Source organism: Palaemon carinicauda, chromosome 1 (genome assembly GCF_036898095.1).
Source record: "Palaemon carinicauda isolate YSFRI2023 chromosome 1, ASM3689809v2, whole genome shotgun sequence".
Classification (NCBI taxonomy): Eukaryota; Metazoa; Arthropoda; class Malacostraca; order Decapoda; family Palaemonidae; genus Palaemon; species Palaemon carinicauda.
Window position 1 is genome coordinate 323109849 of NC_090725.1, and position 14648 is coordinate 323124496.

The 14648-nt window shown below is 42.7% G+C and overlaps 1 long non-coding RNA gene across 1 annotated transcript in view; it reads left to right on the forward strand.

Moving 5' to 3' along the window:
* The window catches only part of LOC137645607 (uncharacterized), a 61629-nt gene extending 52674 nt beyond the window's left edge, over nucleotides 1-8955 (forward strand). The window contains exons 2-3 of the long non-coding RNA XR_011045313.1: nucleotides 5000-5086; nucleotides 8738-8955. This is a non-coding gene — a long non-coding RNA (uncharacterized lncRNA). The remainder of the gene's footprint in view (nucleotides 1-4999; nucleotides 5087-8737) is intronic.
* Nucleotides 8956-14648: the final 5693 nt, after the last annotated feature.

Below are 14648 nucleotides of genomic sequence, written 5' to 3' on the forward strand. Positions count from 1 at the left end.
CATCCTCCCCACGGATTTGATGCTGTTTTCAGATGCCTCAAAAAAAAAGGTGGGGGCCCCACGTTCTGAACCACACAACCTCAGGCCTATGGTCAGAATTAGAAAAGTGCCTCCACATAAACCTGCAAGAAATGAAGGCCATGTATCTGGCACTTCAGCAGTTCCAACAATACCTGGCTGGTCACTCCATGGTGGTGGTGAGTGACAACACCATGGTAGTGGCTTACATCAACAAGCAGGGAGGTACCTATTCACAGCATCTATCCCATCTTGCAGTAGAGATACTGAGATGGACCGAAGTCCACTCGATTCCACTATCAGCTCGCTTCATTCCAGGCAAGAGGAATGTGCTCGCCGACAGTCTGAGCAGGGCATCTCAGATAGTGAGTACCGAGTGGTCTTTAGATCGTCTAGTAGCCAACAAAGTCCTGACTTTGTGGGGTTCCCCGACGGTGGATCTGTTTGCGACAGCCTTGAATTTCAAGCTCCCGCTGTACTGTTCCCCAGTCCCGGACCCCAAGGCACTCTGGCAAGATGCCTTTCAACAACGGTGGGACAACATCGATGTCTACGCCTTTCCCCCGTTCTGTCTGATAAGAAGGGTACTTAACAAGACCAGAATATCGGTCAACCGTTCAATGACCTTAATAGCTCTGCTATGGCATCACGCAGAGTGGTTCCCGGACCTTCTGCAGCTCCTGACGGAACTCCCGAGAGAACTTCCTCCTCGACGCGAGCTACTCAGACAACTACATGCCAACATCTTCCACAAAGCCGTAGCATCGCTACGACTTCACGCCTGGAGACTATCCAGCGTCTCCTCACAGAGGGGCTTTTCGCAACAAGTTACGGAAAGGATATCTCGACACCTGCGAAAGTCATCCGCAGGGGTCTACCAGGCAAAGTGGAGAGTCTTCTGTGGTTGGTGTCGTGGAAGGGGTATCTCTCCACTTGATGCCACTATTCCAGCAATAGCGCAGTTTCTCGTGTATTTGCGGGAAGAAATGCGCCTTTCAGTCTCGGCAGTGAAAGGCTATCGCTCAGCTTTAAGTCTTGCCTTCAGGCTCAAAGGAATGGACATTTCCTCTTCGCTGGAATTTTTCTACTCATATGAAGTTATGAACTTGCCTGCCCCCAGTCGGAAGTGAGACCTCCTCCAAGCGAGTCAGCGAACTTCATGGTCTCTCGTATGACATCGCCCATTCAAGGGGATGGGGGGGAGGTAACGTTCAGATTCGTCCCTGAGTTTGTAGCTAAGACTCAGAATCCAGGAGTTCCAAACCCCCGGTTCGACTCCTTCCGGATTTCGAGTCTCCGTTCTGTAACAGATGACCCAGACCATCTCCTACTGTGCCCAGTAAAGTTAATACTGTCACGTCCCCATACCCTTACGAGGTGGTATTGGGATCGTCCTAACCTAGATTTCCATCTAAAGGACTCCAGGTCAACTTCCTAAGACGAGTCACACTTCTCTCCTTCACACACTAGCTTACGTAGGCCGCGGTCCTTGCAGAGCAAGGCAATTGCGAGGCCCTTTTCTTGAGTTCTACACGCTCAGATACAGAGTCCCCGGGCAAAAGCCAAAGCCAGTATGGCTGGAACTTACCACCCTACCTAAGGGTTAAGTCACCCTAATTAAATAGCATGGTTTGTATTTCGGTTACGGAACAAATGACAAATTCGTAGATAATTTGTATTTTTCCTAACCATACAAACCGTAGCTATATAATCAAACTTGCCCGCCAGCCCTGTCCCCCGGGAAGTCCTACCTCTAAGCAAAGTGAGCTACTCACGGGTGTGAGGGGGCCGAGGGGTAGCTAGCTACCCCTCCCCTACCCCCTCGCTAACTAGCGAGGGGGTAGTAAACCCTCGTTAAAAATCTAATGGCTCGTCATTTCAGCTACTCCGAAAGTAATACCCTAATTAAATAGCTAATGTTTGTATGGTTAGGAAAAATACAAATTATCTACGAATTTGTCATATTAAAGCTCAGTGATGTTAAAATATTTAGACAAGGGTATTCTTTGCACAGCTACTTGACCGTCTAGTCGTAAAAATACGGAGTTGGACGTGAAATAACTCCATTGACCTTTGCAACTCAATTCATTCCAGGCAAGAACAACTCCTCAGCGGTCAATCTCAGTAGGCAGACTCAGATATTTGGCTTCGAGGGACCTTTGTCTCCCTCAGTTAGCCTTCAAAGTCCTAACCCTGGCAGGAGTTGCTGACGAAATGTCGGCCTAGAGTATGTTAACCACTATGGGGCAACTAGACACCTCAAATAGAGGCCCATGAATATCGGGGGGACAACCGGGATACATATGTATTTCCCCCTCTTCTGTCTGATGAGGAGACTCATTATAAAGAAGGGCATCGAGAGATTGGTCGATGACTATTAATTTTGAAGTGGCAGCAAACAGAATAGCACTCAGAACTATTCCTGCCTGCAGAGATATCAAGAGAACTCTATATGCAACCTCTCCCGTAAATTCACCACAATAAGGTCTGTCCCTACGACTTTTTTCCTGGAAGTTATCTACACTCAGGTTTTCTGTGAACAATAGTGAAAAGGATGACTATACCCGCTAGGTTTTATTTCAGCTCCTACCAGGCAAAATGGTCTATCCATTAAAGTGGTTGTGATGAAAGTTCCTATGCCACTTAATGTCACTTTCCCTAAAACAGTAAAACTCTTGCCTTACCTTAGGGAGGAAAGACAATGTTCAGTCTCGACTGTGGAAGACTACCTCTCGGCTTAAAGCCATGTTTTTAGATTGAACGGAGTTAACACACTTCCTTGATGGAATTGTCTTTCCTCATACAATGTTGAGCGTACTGGTTCTTTATTAGAAGTTAGACCACTTCCTCAAAGCGTAGTTCTCTTACTACACTCTCTTAAATGAGTTGTTCTTTGCTGGTCAGTCCTCAGACCATGACTTGACTCTTAATGGCCTCTGCAATGAGAGCCAGTGAAGGCCGTGGTTTGGAGGTCATGTACCCCTCGACTTCGTTCCTGAGTTTGTTGCCAAGAATCAGAATCCAGCTGTAGTGGACCCTAGGTTAGGATCCTTCTGGATTGAAAGGGTCCATATTGTAACCAGTGACCCAGATCAATTGTTACTAGTTATCGTAAGAGCACTAAGGTGTTATCTTAAACAAACTGCAATAGCTCGCCTGCACGTAAAAAAGCTTTTCGTGAGCATTGTCAGGTTCAAGTGGAAAGTCACCAATATGATCTCTTCTTGGAATCGCTAGGTTATTGATAAACCTTGAATTCATACTCTCCTCTACAAGGTCATAGATCCAGAGCTTGTGATGGTAGGTGTGTAAGTCCTTACTATTTAAAAAGAACTGTGACCCGGGTACTTCAAGCGTGAGTTTTGAAGCATAAGACAACATTCATAGCCTACTACCTACAACATGCATCCAACAGGAGCCAGGATACCTTCTCCATAGTCCCTGTGGTAGCTGCACAACATTTGGTTTAAGATACTTAAGCTCTTTTGTAGGACGAGTAGCAATTGATTGAGGGCAAATGGTAACTGTGATTAGTCATAGATGAATCTTAGTGACTAGCCTCTCCTCCCTTCAAGTGCAGCACCTGTGGAGCTCTAGAAACAAGCCTCTGCAGGTAGGAACCATATCCCTTGTGTAGCCTGAAATATTATAATTTTTATCCCTGTCCTCCCGGCGAGGGGGAGTTGGGCAATGTCTAGGTTAAGTAAGCATAGTGTACCACTCCAAGAATCTTGAACTAGTCAAGTCACAGTGCTTAGTTCACACACATTCACACTGATTGCGTAAGCCATCAACTCTTGTTCGAGAGTTTAGGAAGTGATAGGGGGTGTCTAGTATGCTCGCACAAAGCTTAAAGTCGCATCCCAGATCAAAATCCCACCCAGTTGGGTTATAACTTCCTAAGGGTCAGTTGCTACTGTGAGGAGTGGAAGGGTTTTTATTGTGTTGGAACAAATGACAAATCTGAAAATGTAATTTGCATTAGTCCTAAGTAATTTGCATTTTCAAAAATAGACAAACTTTGAGCTCTTTACTTACACTTTCCCCACCAGAACCTGTCCCCTTGTAATACCTGACTGCAATCAAAAGTGACGTAGTACAACCGGTGTATGTGTGAGTGGGGTGACTGGTCTAATCCCTGCTATTCTACCGTTAACTAGGGGCGGGTTTTTATGTCTCGGAAAAAGGTTGATGACTAGTTTTAGCTTTGCCAGTTATATATGTACATTGAAGAGCTCATGGGTAGTATAGTTATGAAAAATAACTTCCAAATTTGTCATAACACCTATTCAGGTTATTTATGATCAGCCCTTTGACAGCACCTAAACATCATTGGAGCATTTCTCACCTATGGAACTACCTTTAAATGTAGTTTCCTAAAGAAAGGTGCTGTCCATTCAATGTGACAGTGGTTCACCCTTTTCCAATGGATTCAAAGAAGCATGGATAAAGATTCGTAAAAGCAGGCGAAGAGATTGGCTGACCTCCCCAGGTCTTTTCATAGGATAGATCTTGATCTCCCCAGGTCTTTTCATAGGATAGATCTTGATCTTCCCAGGTCTTTTCATAGGATAGATCTTGAGAATCCTCCTCATTCACCACCTATTAGGTGGAGTTCTTCAGCAAAGGGAAATGTTTCACCCACAATGTTTCACTGTACCTGCCGGATATATTTGTTTACCTCAAGGGGAAAAGTTGTGGCTTGTTTTCCACAAGCCAGAAGAATATATCCCACCGTAATGTGCCCAAGGTTTGTCCAGTTAAGAAAAATACAAATTGCTTGTAAATTTACCATATCATTAAGTAAATTCAGATTTTGCAACTTTAAACTTATTATTGTCAATCCATTAACACAAATAAGTAACAATGCTCATAGATAGATTCTTTTAGATATTTATAAAAGTAGGAATGCCATGTTCAATTCTGCTATATGATTATGAAAAATGGAGGGAGATTTTTAAAAATATTCTCTTTTTTTCAGGTGCATCTGTGGGAGACTTGAAAATTTCTTCTCAATGAAAGCTTAGAATCTAAAAACTAGCCAGCTGCATCAACTAGAATTTTAAAGGTAACTTTAATAAACAGCACTTTGTATTATAAGAAAAAAAATGTTGGCTTCTTAGTAGTTTCTGATCAAATTGAATCTTAAGAAAATTAAAATTGACTTAGCCCTTTTATGGATCATGATTATAGATTATCAATTAATTGCATTAGGACGGGTAAAATTTGGATTGAGTCTTCTCCCGCTGTGAGGATGGCCACTCTCGACAATTATTACAAGGTGATACTTGAGAGCAAGTATGCCTTTGACACTGGAGACAGGACAATGAGTATATCTGGATCAATGGGACTTATGAAAGTACCGTAGATAATGGACGGCACTCTTGAACATTTTCGCATAAGACAGCATTTTCAATGAAGCAAATACACAAATGAAACAATGTAGAAAAAAAAAACAAATAATGAGTAAAAATCTGCCAAATAAAGTTCCAGCTAGTGAGAGGTGTACACTCACTGACTGCTGAACTCCAAGGGAGTTGCTACTGATAGATAACTGCCTGGCGGTTGTTTACACCGCGTTATTATCTTCAACTGCTGTCTTCCAGCTTCACTGTTACGCATTCTCCTAAGTAAGGGATGATTGTTTGTAAGTGTAGGGACAAAAAAAAAAGTTATATAGTAATCATAGAGTGATTTATGATAGGTAACAATAAATTACTAGCACCCAGTTGTTTTGTAAATTGATGCTTTTGGAATCTGGTGTAGTTGTTCTTTATGTGAACCATTAACACTCAACCCCTGCATAGAGGTTTTTCTACTGTGAAGTTTTTGCTTTTAGAATTATTGTTGCACCTTTATTTTCAGCCAGCAGAGAATATAAATATACTCCCAGAATCCAATTCTGGGAGTTTTTATTTTTTTTTATATAATGGCTGACAGATCATCGTATGCTAGGTATTTTAAAACAGATAAAAGTTTTGTTATTATATCGAATTACTGTAGCTGTGGGATACCATCTTGGGCATCTTGCCAACTCTTTCCTTGTTCTTGTTTGACAGCATTATTGTTTTCTGTTTCTCTCGCTTCTATGTCTGTATGAGAACAACGATAGAGAATCCTTAGAAAGGGGTCTACTCTATGGCTTCAATGTACTTCCGTTAAAGGAAGCCACTGCTGAGTGTAAAGGTGCTGTCAGTCAGTCCCCTTTGTTTCAATGTTGTCTGGGAAGTTATTAAGGACATACATCTGGTTGCTGTCCCTTTTTAAGTCCCCGTCTTTCCTTGCGAGTATGGTCATCAGCCTGTGCAACACTGTTGAAGGCAAACTTCAAATTGTTCTTCCTTCCATATATTTGGTGGTGCCTTTGCTGCTGCTTTCAGGAGGAGAACAAAAAAAGATGTTCAGGTAGTTCGATTGAGAGCAGTTACATTCTCGTGACTACCGTTTCTCTCCTTTAGCCTCCTGTTAGTGATGATAATTGTCTCATGGAAAAAAGCACATGCAATCATATATAGGAGGTGCCTGGGTACCTGAAATGTGTTCTCACACATATTGCTAGTGCTCAGTTTTGTATCAGGACTCGTGGTGCATGGTCTCCACACTCTGGATCCCCATTTGCTGAACCCCTACTAGCTTGATATCCACTCACTGCATGGCCAACTTAGAGGAATTCAGATTTTGAAATAAGAGAAAACTCTGGGATAGGCATCAGTCTTCGCGACCTGTTAACTAACAATCATGTACACTTTTCAATGAGAAGAAAAATTTGTAGTTTGTTGGATAGAGTTTTTTAGAACACGCATTTTTCGCTTGATAAATATTTTAACTCTTGTGTCTTTGAAATTTATGATTTAATTTCAGTATAATAACTATAACCGCTATTCATTTAGCTCCTCTGGGTAATTATTTATTTACTTCAGTAAGATATTCAGGCAAAAATAATATACTTCATGATACACTAAGAGGAATACAGTGAAGGATTAAGTTCTGATCCTATGATGATATTTTTAGTAACTCTCTAGTATTTTAGTATAGTGTTTATCCTGAAACATTGTTTATTATATTATTAGATACAGTATATAATTTGAAGCTTCGATTCATACAAAGTACTGAATACTAAGAGCTTGCAACTATGAGTCATGCCAACTCGTGCCAAATTGATATGTTAGTTGGTGTAAAATGAGATAAGTAATTTTGATTTGACATCAATAGGTCGCTCAAGGAACAAAAGCAGGATAAAGTAGCCAATGGTGGATAAAAGTAGGATTATGTAATTAATGAATGAGGTTGAATAGATTTCTCATTGATTTAATATATTGGTTAATTATAAGCAAAAAACATGCAGGCCCACTGCTGTTCTATGTTTATTAATGTTAAAGACTTGACCCTGCTAAGACCAGTTTGTCAGTTCAATAGTATTGGATAGCTTACTATAAATGGGTGAAGTAAATAAAGCAAATAAAAAACTAACGTTAAATAAGCAAGTCAATGAAGTAATTGAGGCTTATGTTAGTGAGTCAGAGAGTGTATGATAAGTTTTTCAGTAGTTTAAGGTAAGATAAGTAAGATGAAGATGATAGAATTAAGTGGTTCGTTGATTGAAGGTTAAACAGAAAATCCACGTAAGATTAATTAATATGATAGGATAATTGGGGCTAGTTAATGGGGGATCCGTACAGTATATAATGAAAATATTGTATGTCATTTCAATTATGAGGAAGTTGCAGGTTGTTTTTTTATTTTTTTAGTTTAGAAGACTGAAAACACGTCCAATTATTCACTTAAACAGAAGTTACAGAAGTTGCAGGTAGTTTTTTTTTTTCTGATTTTAGAAGACTCAAACCACGTCCAATTATTCACTTAAACAGCACTACTGGTTTATACCAAGTAATATTTTGTACTTGAAACTGTTACCTTGTCAAAAAACCATATTTTTGCTCAGTCTATACATAAGATACCTTTTATATAAATATTTTAGGAACATTGCATGTGTTTGAACAGGAATCCTATGTGATGTAAGGTACAATGTTTTATTCAGGGAAATATGGTTTATTGAGTATCTCTTGAACAGAATTGAAGGGTAAGGGGAGCTCTGTTAGTGGATTATCAGAGGCCGGTCATTTGATTATTGTAGTGAAGTATTTCCTTGTTTGGATTTGGGAGTTTTAGGACTTTTCATTTTACCAGATATACTTTCATTTGTAATATTTGCTATTATAAAAGCAGTGGGTATATCCATGTCATTATATCGACAATTTTATATTCAATACATTAGAATTTTATATTATCTCTAGTTCATCATGCAAATCATTTTACTTAAATTATAGTCTTCCTGGTTCCTGGTTTCTAATTGCTCACTCCACAAAATAAGTTTGCGGGCACTCTATCACCTTATAGATAGGTGCAAAGCCTCTAAGCTTATTCTTATTACTTGAATTAAGCTTATTTTACCTGTACAATAAGCAAATTAATAATGAAATTCCAAATCTTTACTTTTATCCCATTCTACCCTGAAATCAGATAGGATAACACCTATCATCAGTTTTGGCAACCAATTGCGATCAGTTTGGACTTTTTGAATTATTCTTTCATGTGCATTGCCCTACTTATAGATACAACCATATCTCTGCTAGAATTTTATTACTGATGAAATGCACCGAGAAATATTTGAATAAAACTGATATATCTTTATAACTAATATCGTTGATGTATTTTTCAGACTAGAATCATCAAAAGAGAAGAAGTATATATATAGCTTCCTGCTCAAAACAGGATGGTGATCAGCAGCGGATAATCTTGGATTACCACAGAAAAAAATTTATTTGATTATTTTATTTCAAGAGGAGTACCAGTAAAATGTCTCATCTGAAGTGACCATTCCATCATCATACATTTCTGGATTGCTGTACTACATTCATCTTGAATTTTTCAACTGACTAGAGTTATTGAGATTTTATGGGACTGTGTTACAATGGACATTTCATATCCCATACGGTCAATAGCAATCATCAATTGAAGATGAAAATAGAACAAGTTCAGTTACCGTAAATAAGAGAGATGAATTTTCACAACGATATTACCAGTTATTTTAGGTTTATCAAAGTGTGTGTATTTCTGAAAGCCGTGATTTTAATTATTTAAGCTATTAACATTCACTCAGCATAGTAGCTACTATTTTATTAGCTCCTCATATTTACAAAGTTACTCCATGTAAAGCTAATTTAGGATTGTTTTAATTCGATGTGATATTTTATCTAGTAAAATCTAAACACCCAAGATTTACCTTGAAAATTAGGTCCATAACATTTGATTTTTTTCTTAAGTTTCGAATTAAAATTCAGATTACCATTCCCTAATTATTATTTGATATTAAGTACAACACTCATCCAGTTGCCTGAAAATAAGTTGGCAATTACGATTATAACGAATGATAAAGGGTTCCTATTACCTCTTAATCCTTTTACCCCCAATGGACGTACTGGTACGTTTCACAAAACTCATCCCTTTAGCCTCATGGACGTACTGGTACGTCCTTGCAAAAAAATGCTTGGTTCCGTAACCGACATACAAACCACGCTATTTAATAGGGGTATTACTTTCGGCGTAGCTGAAATGACGAGCCATTAAAATTTAACGAGGGTACACCGCTAGTTAGCGGGGGTGGGGGAGGGTAGCTTGCTAATCCCCCCCCCCCCCATCACACACACCTGTGCTTGAGCTCACTTTGCTCCCGGCTCGGATGGTGGACGGACGTGTCCTCATCCTCGCCTCTCTCTTGGCAGCCAATAATGCTCTTTTGCTTGTTCTTTAAGAGGTTTGTGTGTGAAGTTGGCCTCTGCGAATATGCGCACCTGTCCTGGATTACCCGACCGCCCCTGCGGAACATTTATGTCGGCGGTCGAGACAAACCCTCACATCCTTTGCCCTTACTGTAGAGGTCAACAGTGTGATAGTAATAATAAGCGGTGAGTGTAGGGAGTGGTCTACCTCCCAGTGGGAGAGGTTTTCTCGCCGACGTAAGACGAAATCCAGACGGGATATTTCTTCTTCGAAGGTTTCTTTGAAAAGAGAAAAACCCAAGGACCTTCTTCCGTTGCCCAAACCTCCTCCGAAGCTCCCACTCGATCGGTCTCTCGCGAGAGACCGTCGAGTGGTAGCGTTGACCATGGTTCTGTTTTCCAAGCTCGAGGTTCGAGAGATGGCGTTGCCTCCCCTAGCGAGGCAGCTCCACCTCTTCCCCCGGGGGAGGATTTGTCATTAACAAATCTTTTTCAGCTTTGGTCTTACTTGGGGCTTGAGGGTTCGCCCTCCAAGGAAGCACTTCTTGACTACATCCGATTGGGTGCCGCTGTCAAGCAATTGCAGACTTTGGCAGAGGTTGATCCTCTGTCAATTGTTGACGTTGTGGTGTCAGAGGTATCCAATGCGGTATCACTTACAGAGACTCCTCTTCAGAGGACTGCAGGAGGTCAGCTTGCTGATCCAACGGCCCCCAGAGGGCGCTTCCGTCGCAAGGCTCGCCTTCCTCTTCGCCAGAGAGGCCTTCCTTCATCGTTGCAGTCCGCCGCAGAGGAGCCTCGCCAGCGTTCACCGACTGTTCCTGCTATGGTCCTGGACCTCTCAGCGGATCGTTCGCGATCTCCTTCGGTGGAAGGTCGTCCTTTCAAAGGGCACGCCGACCTTCCACCCGACAGACCTGCTGACCTGCTGTCGCCGTTCCTGGAAGCTGATGCGCTTTGCGCGCCCATGAAACCTGACTACCATGCTCGTCTGGTATCGATCCCTATTTCGGGGCATCATGGGCGTACGTGCCATCGCGCGCATACGTCCCTTACGTGCCATGATGGGCATGCACGCGAACGTTCTCCTGTGTGGCAGGCTTTGCCCGAGGTAGCGCGCCACTACGCGCCAACGCGCTCCTACGCGTCAGCACTCGCCAACGCGCCAGCGCTCTCCTGCGCACCAGCGCTCTTCTCCTGCCCGCCCACGATCTTCGGATCTGGGAGCTGTAGGGAAGTCAAAGACTTTGCCTACACACCAGCGCTCGCCAACCCGCCGACTGCTGTCTCCAGTGCGCCATCCCTCGCCTGCGCGGGATCGCGCGTGTTCACCTGCTCGCGCCCACGAGGATACGCGCGGGCGCCCATCCTCTCCTACAGTTACGCGCCACCATACTGACGCGCGCTCGCAAGATGCGCGCCCATGCGCACAGGCTCCGACTGCGCGCCTGCGCTCCAGGGGTATCTCTCCTTCGTGCGTGCGCCTTACAACATCTTCTGGGGTGCGCGAACTCAAGCCTGCACGCCCACGTGTCCAATGACCTGATCCTTACATTCATCTCCGCGTGCGCAATCAGCCTTCTGCGCACTCTCCTGTGAGCCCACAGTCTCCCGTGCGCGCTCCTACACGCCCTCACAATCGCCCGCGCGCCCTCACAATCGCCCGCGCGCCCTCACAATCGCCCGCGCGCCCTCACAATCGCCCGCGCGCCCTCACAATCGCCCGCGCGCCCTCACAATCGCCCGCGCGCCCTCACAATCGCCCGCGCGCCCTCACAATCGCCCGCGCGCCCTCACAATCGCCCGCGCGCCCTCACAATCGCCCGCGCGCCCTCACAATCGCCCGCGCGCCCTCACAATCGCCCGCGCGCCCTCACAATCGCCCGCGCGCGCCCTCACAATCGCCCGCGCGCCCTCACAATCGCCCGCGCGCCCTCACAATCGACAATCGCCCGCGCGTCACAATTCCCCATCGCGCGACTACCTACGTCCTTCCCAGGAAGGAGTCGAAGGACTCAAAGACTGTGCCAAAATCCTCGACGAGACTTAGGACAGAGCCAGCTAGTCACTCAGAGAACGTCCGCGAATCTCCCCAAGAAGAGCGTTTGGGGACAGGAGACTTCGCTGCAAGTCCGACATCTGGAGGAGAACTACAAGAGTCAGAGCATGCATTTTGGCAGGTCCTGACTCTTATGAGGGCTCTCAATGGGTTTGCCGACCCAGAGATTCCCCCTCGAGAGGGCAAAGACACAGTCTTGGCCTGCGTATTTGGCACTCAAAAACCTTCTAAGGCCAGTACTGCTCTGCCCTGGTCTCAGGGGATTAAGAGTACCAGGGACTAGATCGCTGTCCAGCTCTCTTGAGTTTGCCGCCTCCAACCGTTCCAGTGCCAGCAACAAGCTTCTCCCACCTCGTCGCGTACATCTGAGGAGGTACTTCGAGATCTTGGAGGAGCCTTGTTTTGCTCTTCCTCTCCACCATTCTTTGGAAGAGCTTACCAGGGGAGTCCCTCTTGAGAGAGACTCCAACAGGCACGTATCATTCTCGGCCGCAGAGATCCTTAACCAGGAGAAGGTTGCGAAGTGTGCTATGCAAGCCACTTTGTGGCTGGATATCTGGTTGTGGCGGGATGTTGCAAAATAACCCCACACCCTTGAATCTTACTTACTGACAATTGTCTCCTCAACACATACTTTCCCCTTACTTAATCATAAACTGGACTCTTGAACAAAAAGGACATAAAAACCAACCATAACATAACCTTAAAACTATATTTCTTAAAACTTAAAATAAATCATAAACCATCCACATTCAAAATAAATACTTTAAACTAATCAAAACTTAACACTTAAACTAATCAAAACTTAACACTTTAAACTAATCAAAATTTAACACTTTAAACTAATCAAAACTTAACACTAAATATATAATAACCAAATCACCATTCATATAAAACCCTAACAAAACTTAACACTAAACCACACACCAACACCAAAATATGTATTTTTATATATATTTTATGGACACCAACACAAAGCCGACAGTCTTTTACGGCAACTACCACAATCACAGCTTTTTAAATAACAGATTAAACTGTGTGGCAATTTGCCACAACTGCCTCGCTGAATCGGTTGGTAGTCATCATCCTCATCATCCTCATCATCATCATCATCATCATCATCATCATCATCAACAATCCAAATACAAAGGCCAGGTCATCATTGGTTCAGCAATCCAAAAGTGCAGTCCAACACAATCAAGTACAGGCCCGGTCATCAACAATCGTGGTCCAAAAGAGCAGTCCCAACAAAATCCTTTATTACAGGCCTGGTCAGCAACAATAAATCAACTCTCAAAAAACAATCTCTCCAAAGGAGTTAGTCTCACCAAGGAGGAATCACGGCCTGCCAATATAAAAAAAGAAAAACACTTACGAACACTTCTAGCTAACTGAACTATCGCACTATAATCAAAGATAAATAATAAATTGTTCCTATCATTCACAATCACAACAAGCAAAGATAAACAAAACTGTACTTAAAAACTGTTGAAATATATAACAACTTCCACGCTGGTAATAAATAATAGTCAAATCGTAATCCAGCACTCACAAACGGAACTGCCTCAAGTTGCAGTCTAATAAAAAAAGCATTCGCTCCGAAACATTCACCACTGTCGTAACCTAACTTGAAACATAAACAACCAATCTCATTTATACCAAGTCTTTCTCACCACAAACGATCGATACACTAACTACTTTCGCTCGCTAACACAATCTCTCTCTCTCTCTCTCTCTCTCTCTCTCTCTCTCTCTCTCTCTCTCTCTCTCTCTCTCTCTCTCTCTCTCTCTGGATTTGGCAAAAGAAAAAAAAGAAAAAAAGAAAACAAATTAATCCTCCACATTCCTCCCCCCTTACTTTGCCAAATCTGTCTCACACAAAACTTAACAATATTTTTTTCATTACCCAGTCGCAGTCGGGAACGGGACCTCTACTCAGAGTAACTGGGCCTCCATATACTCTCTCATTCACTTCTTCCTTATCACAATCATTCGCTACATTAACACTATTCCTATCTAAATCCCTATCATCTAATACATCATGTACAATCATATCTACCTCGTTTTCATCTGGCCCTAAGATTACACTCATTTCTGTAAACAGTTCATCCATTTCATCAAAAACATTCTTAACTTTAGCAAAAGATTCATTCATACTACTAATCATTCTCCTATCTCTCACTCTCGCATTCGTCATCCTTTCTTTTACATCACCTAAGGAAAAGCCACACACACTATAGGTATCATTCATACTCAGCAATGATTCATCTGTATTAACACATTTATCTTCCATACACACTTGCACATTTACACCCTTGTCATACTTATTTCTATTGTCACTTTTACTTATAAAATTTTCCCTTTTTTCATCCTTACTTAAAACTTTCAAACGCCTCTTTTTCCTATATTCAACTAACACTAATTGTTTATTTTCCAGCCCTAACTTTTCATGGATACTAGATTCATACTTGCTCATTTCCAACCAATTATTCATCCCATTCTCACAAACATTGATCCTATTCCTTCCACACACACAAGAGGACTCGCCCAGCTGAACCCTCTTACACTCTAGTTTCCCGAACATCCTGGCTGATTTACTCCCTTCTTCCTACATACCCTAGCTACATGCCCATCTGCACCACATTCAGTACACTTACCCCGTGGCTCCTTGCACATTCCAGCATAATGACCAGCCTTACCACAATTGCCGCAAATCACATTTGTACGATTACTCCGGCATCCACTCGCTATGTGCCCAGTCATACCACACCGATAACATTTTATCCCTTTCT